Source organism: Cannabis sativa, chromosome 5 (genome assembly GCF_029168945.1).
Source record: "Cannabis sativa cultivar Pink pepper isolate KNU-18-1 chromosome 5, ASM2916894v1, whole genome shotgun sequence".
Taxonomy (NCBI): domain Eukaryota; kingdom Viridiplantae; phylum Streptophyta; class Magnoliopsida; order Rosales; family Cannabaceae; genus Cannabis; species Cannabis sativa.
This window is the reverse complement of record NC_083605.1, coordinates 36,125,877-36,133,758: the sequence shown is the minus strand read 5'-3', so window position 1 is coordinate 36,133,758 and position 7,882 is coordinate 36,125,877. Positions and strand designations below refer to the sequence as shown.

General features: G+C 28.6%; 1 pseudogene; it reads left to right on the top strand.

Annotated features, from left to right (window-relative positions):
* Positions 1–241: 241 nt before the first annotated feature.
* On the top strand, positions 242–6,273 carry LOC115713660 (protein FAR-RED IMPAIRED RESPONSE 1-like; annotated as a pseudogene).
* Positions 6,274–7,882: the final 1,609 nt, after the last annotated feature.

Here is a 7,882-nt window from a genome sequence, read left to right as displayed (position 1 = left end):
AGTTTTTTTTTGTTTATTTTCTTTTGTTTGTTTCTAGCATATATATGTCAGATTATTAATTTAGAATACTTTATTTATAGATAAATGATTGGTATAGTTATATGTTCTTGTTGAATGGTTTATTTAGGATGCAATGAATTTAGAAAAAAATTCAGATATAAATTTGGATGAATGCAACAATGAAAATGTGGAAGGTTCACTCAATAAAAGTATGGATGAAGAAAAAACATATCTAGAACCTTGCAATGGTATGGAATTCAACTCACACGAAGAAGCATATGAATTTTATTTGAAATATGCTAAGATTATAGGATTTGGCATCTTAAGAAGATCTAGTCGTCGATCAAAGATTTCTAATGAGTTTATAGATGTTAAGTTTGTTTGTACAAGATCGGGGTCAAAACGAGAAAGTATTTCATGTAATCCACGTCCTTGCTTGAAGATAGATTGTAAAGCAACATTGCATCTTAAAAGGAGATTAGAAGGAAAGTGGTATGTTTATAATTTTATCAAAGAACATAATCATGAAGTTTATCCAGCTCAAGCTCATTATTTCCCATGTCATAGAAGCATCAAACCTTCAAACAAGGAGACCATTAACACTCTACATGCAGTTGGGGTAAGCACAACTAAAATTTTTGCTGCTATGGCAAAATCAAATAATGGATATGAAAACATGATGTTTGGAGAAAGACATAAGAAATCATTTGGACAAGGAAAAACGCTTGGCACTAGCTTCCGGGGATGCTAGTGCGATGCAAGAGCTTTTCATGCATATGCAAGAAGAAGATTCTAATTTCTTTTATGCAATTGACTTGGATGAAGAGCAACGCCTTAAAAATGTCTTAAAGTCGAGAAGATTATAAAGTTTTTGGAGATGTTATCTCATTTGACACTACATACATCACAAATAAATATAAAATGCCATTTGCTCCATTCATTGGTGTAAACAACCATTTTCAAACTTCATTGCTTGGTTGTGCATTACTTGCAGATGAGACTAAATCAACATTTGTTTGGCTAATGAAAACATGGCTTAGAGCTATGGGTGGGAAAGCTCCAATTTCTATATTGACAGATCAAGACAAAGCTATGAAAGCAGCCATTAGTGATGTTTTCCCAAATACAAGGCATCGCTTTTGTCTATGGCATATCTTAAGGAAGATTCCTGAAAAACTTGGTTCTGTGATAAAGACAAATGAACATTTTATGAGAGATTTCAACAGTTGTGTTTACAATTCATGGGTAGCTGGGGAATTTGAATATAAGTGGTCAACTATGATAGAGAAATTTGAACTCAACGAGAATGAGTGGCTTCAACTATTATTTGAAGATCGCAAATATTGGATACCCACTTACATGAGAAATTCCTTTTTCGCAGGTATGTCTACAACACGAAGGTCAGAAAGTATAAATTCTTTTTTTGATAAATATGTAGGTAAGAATACTTCTTTGAAAGAATTTGTTGAGCAATACAAAGTTGCTTTACAAGATAGACACGAAAAGGAAGTTCAGGCATGCTTTAATACACACCAAAAGAAACCAGCTTTGAAATCCCCATCGCCATTTGAGAAACAAATGTCAATGATATATACACATGAAGTTTTCAAAAAATTTCAAGTTGAGAATTTAGGAGTATCAGCGTGCTTCTCTCAAAAAGAAAAGGAAGATGGTCCTATCTCAAGCTTTATTGTTCAAGATTTTGAGAAGAAAATGAATTTCATGACTAGTTGGGATGAAAGAAAGCTGAATGTTAGTTGTCTATGCCGAATGTTTGAATACTATGGATTTCTTTGTAGGCATGCTATGTGTGTTCTTCAATCTTTTGGTATTTTCAATGTTCCACCACAGTATATATTGAAAAGATGGACTAAAGATGCAAAGATTTTATACTCAGCTAGTCATATTCCAAAAGTCCAATCCAAGAAACAATGGTATGATGAACTATATTGTAAAGCCATCAAACTAATTGAAGAAGGATCCTTATCTCAAAAGAGTTTTGATATTGCATGTTGTGCTTTGAATGATGCATTAAATAAGTGTGTCAAGGAGAATCATTCTATTAGTGAGAGTATTGCACTCTGTGATGGTCAAAAAGAAAGATCAATACATGATCCTGAAGTGTCAAAAACAAAAGGTGCACCGAAACGAATAAAGAGCGGACTTGAAAACTCACGCAAAAGAAAATCCAATGACAAGTCCAAAAAGGTACATCTTTTTATTAATCTATTATTTCTTATTAATTAATTTTTTAGATATAATGAAACTAATTGGTGATAAAATAATTTTATTTTATAAATAGGGACATGCAATTTCAAAGGATAAAAGTACTACTTGTACAGACACTCTACATCTAAACTTGGAAGAAATGGTATTAAATAATATTAACTTGTGTATTAATTAATAATTTTTAAATTTATTTTAGTAATTTTAATTATGTAACTTATTTAATTATATTTGTGCTTATGTTAACTATTTTTATTTTTGTAGCAACTTAAGCAAGATAGTAGGGAATATATTTTTCTCAATGATGATGAATGTATAAATGGAACGGTAAATATTTTATATATAATTTTATTAATTTTAATAAAAAATTATTCTTATTATATAAAAGTTAACATGTATATATTTTCAGGGAGAAAATGACGTATTAAAACATATTTCTACTCAATACTCACAATGTACAAGTTTTGGATCGTATATGAAAGATGGTATACATTTGAATATCTTATTATATATAATAAATAATAGTATGATGAATTTTATATATCTTTTCTAAAAGTGCTCTTTTGTCACAGGTATTGAATCATTTATGCACACTAACAAAGAACTACCTTCAAATAGAATGCAAGAATGATTACGAAGCACTTCTATATCACTACATGATATTTATGTCTTATGTATTTATCTTTTGATAATTTTATAATGTTATTTTGAATGAATTTAAATTGGCAAATAAATGTATGAATGTTATTTTGACTCCTAATTTTTTTAGTTTTGACTTCTATTTTATTCACTATACAAATTTATGTTGTGCTCATTATTTACAATCCCCATTATTCATTTTTAACAAGATTAATTCAGCTACAAATATATAATTAGTATATTAATTTTATTAAGATGGCATAATTGTAATAAGATAGTAAGATTATGGTTAATTAATAGGCACAAATAAATCAATCTAAAAATTTGACATTTGTCATTCAATTATGGAGAGAGTGCAAGAGAGAGTGCAAAAGAGAGTTTTCTTAGCACTCCTCTAATAATTTTGTGGACTCCACCCATTTTTATTATTAATCTTTTTTTTTTTTTTTACTAAATTTAACCGAGTCTTCACATAAATATTTTAAATAATTTGTTGCATAATTACGATATTGGTTAGAGCTTAGAAGGATCTTAAATTTGTCCACGCATATCAAAACTTCATTTAATTATATGAACTCGGTGATATTAAAATCATACCACTTAATTTACCAGTTATTTGTTAAGAAATTAAGTGATGATTATTATGCTTTGATGAAATATATTATATGTTTCAGGTGAAATTGAATATTGGAGAACAAGGCAACACAAGTAAAGAAATAATTGACCAGTAAAGAAAAAAATGATCATCAGGTGATTTGCATTTATAAGAAATTAAGTAATGATTATTATACTTTGATCATAATATATTATATAATTCAGGTGATAATTTTGCATAAATTTATAACTTATTTAGATAAATATGTTAAATTAAAGCCATATATATATATCTATTCTATATAAAGTGTGCCTATATAACTGAATTCTTGGTTTATGAGAAATTCATGTGTCACTTTTTATTTTTATTTAATAAAATAATAAAATATTATTTATATATAATAAAATAAAAATAAAACAAATCATATTAATATTTGAACTGATATTTGATACGAGTCACAACCCATTTAAAGTGAGGGAAACTAATTTTTTTTTTTATATATATAAAACAAGAGGGCAAAAATAAAGTTAAAAAGAAAACAACGGGGATTTGATACGGAGAGTGAAGCTTCTGAGTCCTCTGTTTGAGGAATTGAGGGACAACGATAAAGCCCTGGCCAAAGAAGAATTGAAACCACCGAAGCTCGACCTTTCTCTATTCTACGCCACCACACGAAGCCGTTCCTTAGCCTCCACCGTCACCTCCATTAGCAAGGTAAGATTTTAAATTTGATTTTAAGTTTTAGGTTCAATTCTTGATAAGTTTGAAGTCGATACGATTGAGCAGTTGATTGGTTCAATTCTTGATTCAGAATTGATCTGTTGTCGATTGGTCCTATTGAACATCAGAATGGTCTCGATGCTTAGAGCTTCACCGTTCTAGGTGAAATGTGATTAGTTTAAAGTCCATTCAATTGACCAGTTGATTGGTCTGATTCTTAATTCAGAATTGGGTTTTGATTGATTGGATTGTCGATTGGTCCTATTGAGTATCGGAGCCTCGTCGAGTAAGTATCCATTCATACTACGATTATTTCTATGGCCAAATTTTACACAATGTTGTTTTACAAATTTCTTTGTTAAAATAAATAATACAATCTGTATATATTTCAATTGAAATGGAAAATATCTACATCAGGGCTGCCATAGATGAATATTTCAGTTGGGGTAGCACAAGGATTGTAATATCTACATCAGGGTTGCCAAAGATGAATATTTCATAGAGATATTGAGGCCTCTAACATACTACTCACCCAAGATTACGAGGCTGAGGTACTTTCATTTCATTATCTCACCCATTCAAATCCAATCCAAAGCACAACCCTCTAAGTAAATTCATTTGTTTTTTTAAATTGATTTTGTTGTTGTATAGTAATAATTAATGCAGATTTTTTATTTTGGACTTCTAAATGTCTTACTGGAAAAATAGACTCACCATATTGTTTTCCCAATTGAAGGCACATTCGGGTTTGCAAACACTTTTTATTACTACCCTTTCTTTCTTCAATTAATTTGTTTTGTTCTATAAATTATTTAGTTTATGGATTTGTTCTTTTTTCAAATGGTTTTAAATATTTGGCACCAGGATACTTCATGCATGGAATTAAAGATGAGAAGTAAATGTCTTTGCTTATGGAGTTTTACTGCTCGAGCTCATAACTGGTCGTCAAGCAGTAGATTCAAGCCAACAAAGTTTTGTGATCTATGTAAGAATTTATGACTCTTATTATCTAATTCATAAAGTCTGAGATTATTATGTGTCAAGTACTTTTATTTATACTATCCTATTAATTGCTTTTGATACAATAATGATGTTTTTCTTATAAACAGTAGTAAAATGCCTTATAAGAATTTGATTTTTTTAAGATTCAATTGTCATGACTTGATCTGTGATACTAAAATTATCAAAACAACTTGATTTAATGTATACTTGCCTTACAAAAATAAATGTATGTAAATTTGTAATCAGTGTTGCTGAGTTGAAGTGTAGCCTGGAGCAAGATTCAAGACTTGAGACTGAGAAGGAAGATACAGAATATCAACCCATGTTCAATGTTAAGAAGGATGACATGAAAAAATTGCCTTTTGATTTACCAACAAATCTTCATAGATAATCAATGCTTCTTTTTTGTTGCATTTAGGGTAATCATTTTATCATGGCACCAAATGTTTTTGCTCTGCAGCTTGTATGTTTTTCTACTAGCCTTATCTTATACAAGACTCAAGATATGAAGTTTACTTGTTTTGCATGTTCATATTAGGGTAGATTTTTATTTGATTTTTTTTTTTTTTTGCTAAGTTGTGACTTGTATGCAGTCTTTCTCTCCCCCAACTCTTAGTACCCGAGGCAAGTCTTCTCTATAGTCGCTATTTGAATCTCAATGAGTTCTTTGTAGAAGATATTCTTTGGGTCGATGATGCTGAAGCTCTACACAATGCAACAAGCCACATTGAAGGATGTAAAGTTGTTGGTATTGATTATGAATGGAAACCGAATTATGTAAAAGGCAGCGAACCCAACAAGGTAACTATGTCAATTTTGTGCAATTCATGTTGTATCTCTTATTGCCTTTTGATTTACCAACAAATCTTCATAGATAATCAATGTTTCTTTTTGTTGCATTTAGGGAAATTATTTTATCTTTATATTCTACCTTTTGTATAGCCAAAGTGAGGACCAAGTAAAACTATCCTATTGTTCCTATGTTTTGTTCATATAATAAACTGTTTTTCTTTATCTTATTTCAGGTTTCTATTATGCGAATTGCTTCTTATTTCAGGTCTTGCAAAAGAAAATTAAAACCCAACTATTAAGAGTATCCTTATTTTTCTTTTTTACAACTTTTACATGTGTTATCTTCACCTATCAACAATTTAATTTACAAATTAAATTTTAGTATCTTTTTTATTCAACTCAAATTTAAATTGTGTATGCTTTATTTTTTGAACATTGATTTTTGGTTTAGTACAGTTTTGGATTAACTTAAGATCAAATTGCAATTAGATTATCAAAATTGCTTAAACTTTCATATATTGTATTTAGTATTTACTTTTAATTATTAACAACATTATTTACATTAATTGAATATACATATTAATGATCTCAATTACAATAATTAATAATATTTTTTTAATTATTTATTGTATTATTTTTAAATAAAACAAGACACACCTAGCATAAAACTTATATACGTGCCTTGCACGTAGCATTCTACTAGTATATATATATATCTAATTTTGAAGTTTGTAAAAAAAAAATAACTACTGCCACTTTTTTTACATTTTATTTGTGGACATTCAAAAAAACTAGTTTTTGTTGTCAAGAAGTTAAGCAATAATATTTCCAATTTTTATTATTATGAGATCATTTATATTTTTCATTATGGATTGTTTGGGTCAAAAGTTATTGTTATTATTTTTCTGATCTCTTGATCTTCTTTTTATTTTTTTTTTGGACTTTTGCTGTCAATTTTGTATAAAATTTTGCTGCCTTGATTCTCTTGATTTCAAATTAAAGTATTTTATTGTATGATAAAATGTCTAACTAATTTACTTTTGTAGGTTAATTATATTATGTTGATTTATTGATAAATGGATGTATGTAATTGGTCAAAAGTTTGTTTATTATTGTCTTGTTCAGTTTAATTCTTAGACAATGATGTAGATACTACTAAACAAAACAAGTACCTGATTTTCATTTACTTACTTTATTTTTTCCTTGGGATATAGAGTAAATTAACAATGACCTCTATATATGGTACTCTTCTAGGTTAAGCATGTGGAAATTGCAGTGCAATAATGATAGATTGTGATACGAAATTATGTGATGAGCTTCTTGCATTCTTGATAAGGAAAGTCACATATATTTATACAATATTTGTGTACTTATTTTTTCTCAATGCTTAATGATAGTTTTGGTGGGACTTTTATCATGATCATTTTTGTTTTGACTATTCAATTTGGTGTGATGTTTCTATTACAGTTGAAGAATTATGGTGCAGGAGATGGTTCATGAGTTCAAAAAATATTCAGAGAGAAAGGCTCAATAGACATACTAAATTAATTGAATTTTTTTACTGCTGAAACATTTTCTAAGCATGTTAGAACGACTATTTGAATGTAAAAATAAAAATTGAACAAATCAGCATATTTTATCACTTGTTAAATAAAATTGAATATATATGACTAAGAATACGTGCAATGCGCACGTAACTTTCGCCTAGTATGATATAAGTGTATGAATAAGAAAATATAAGATATTTATGTCACACATATTTTTATAATATATGGGGTAAATATGCATAAGTACTAAAAGTTTTAAGTTTGTAAGCGGCATAAACTTAATATTTATTTTTAGCGGTATAAATACCTAAAGTTTGTAAAACTATAATTTTTCTCTAATTTTGTCAGTACTGACTCTGTT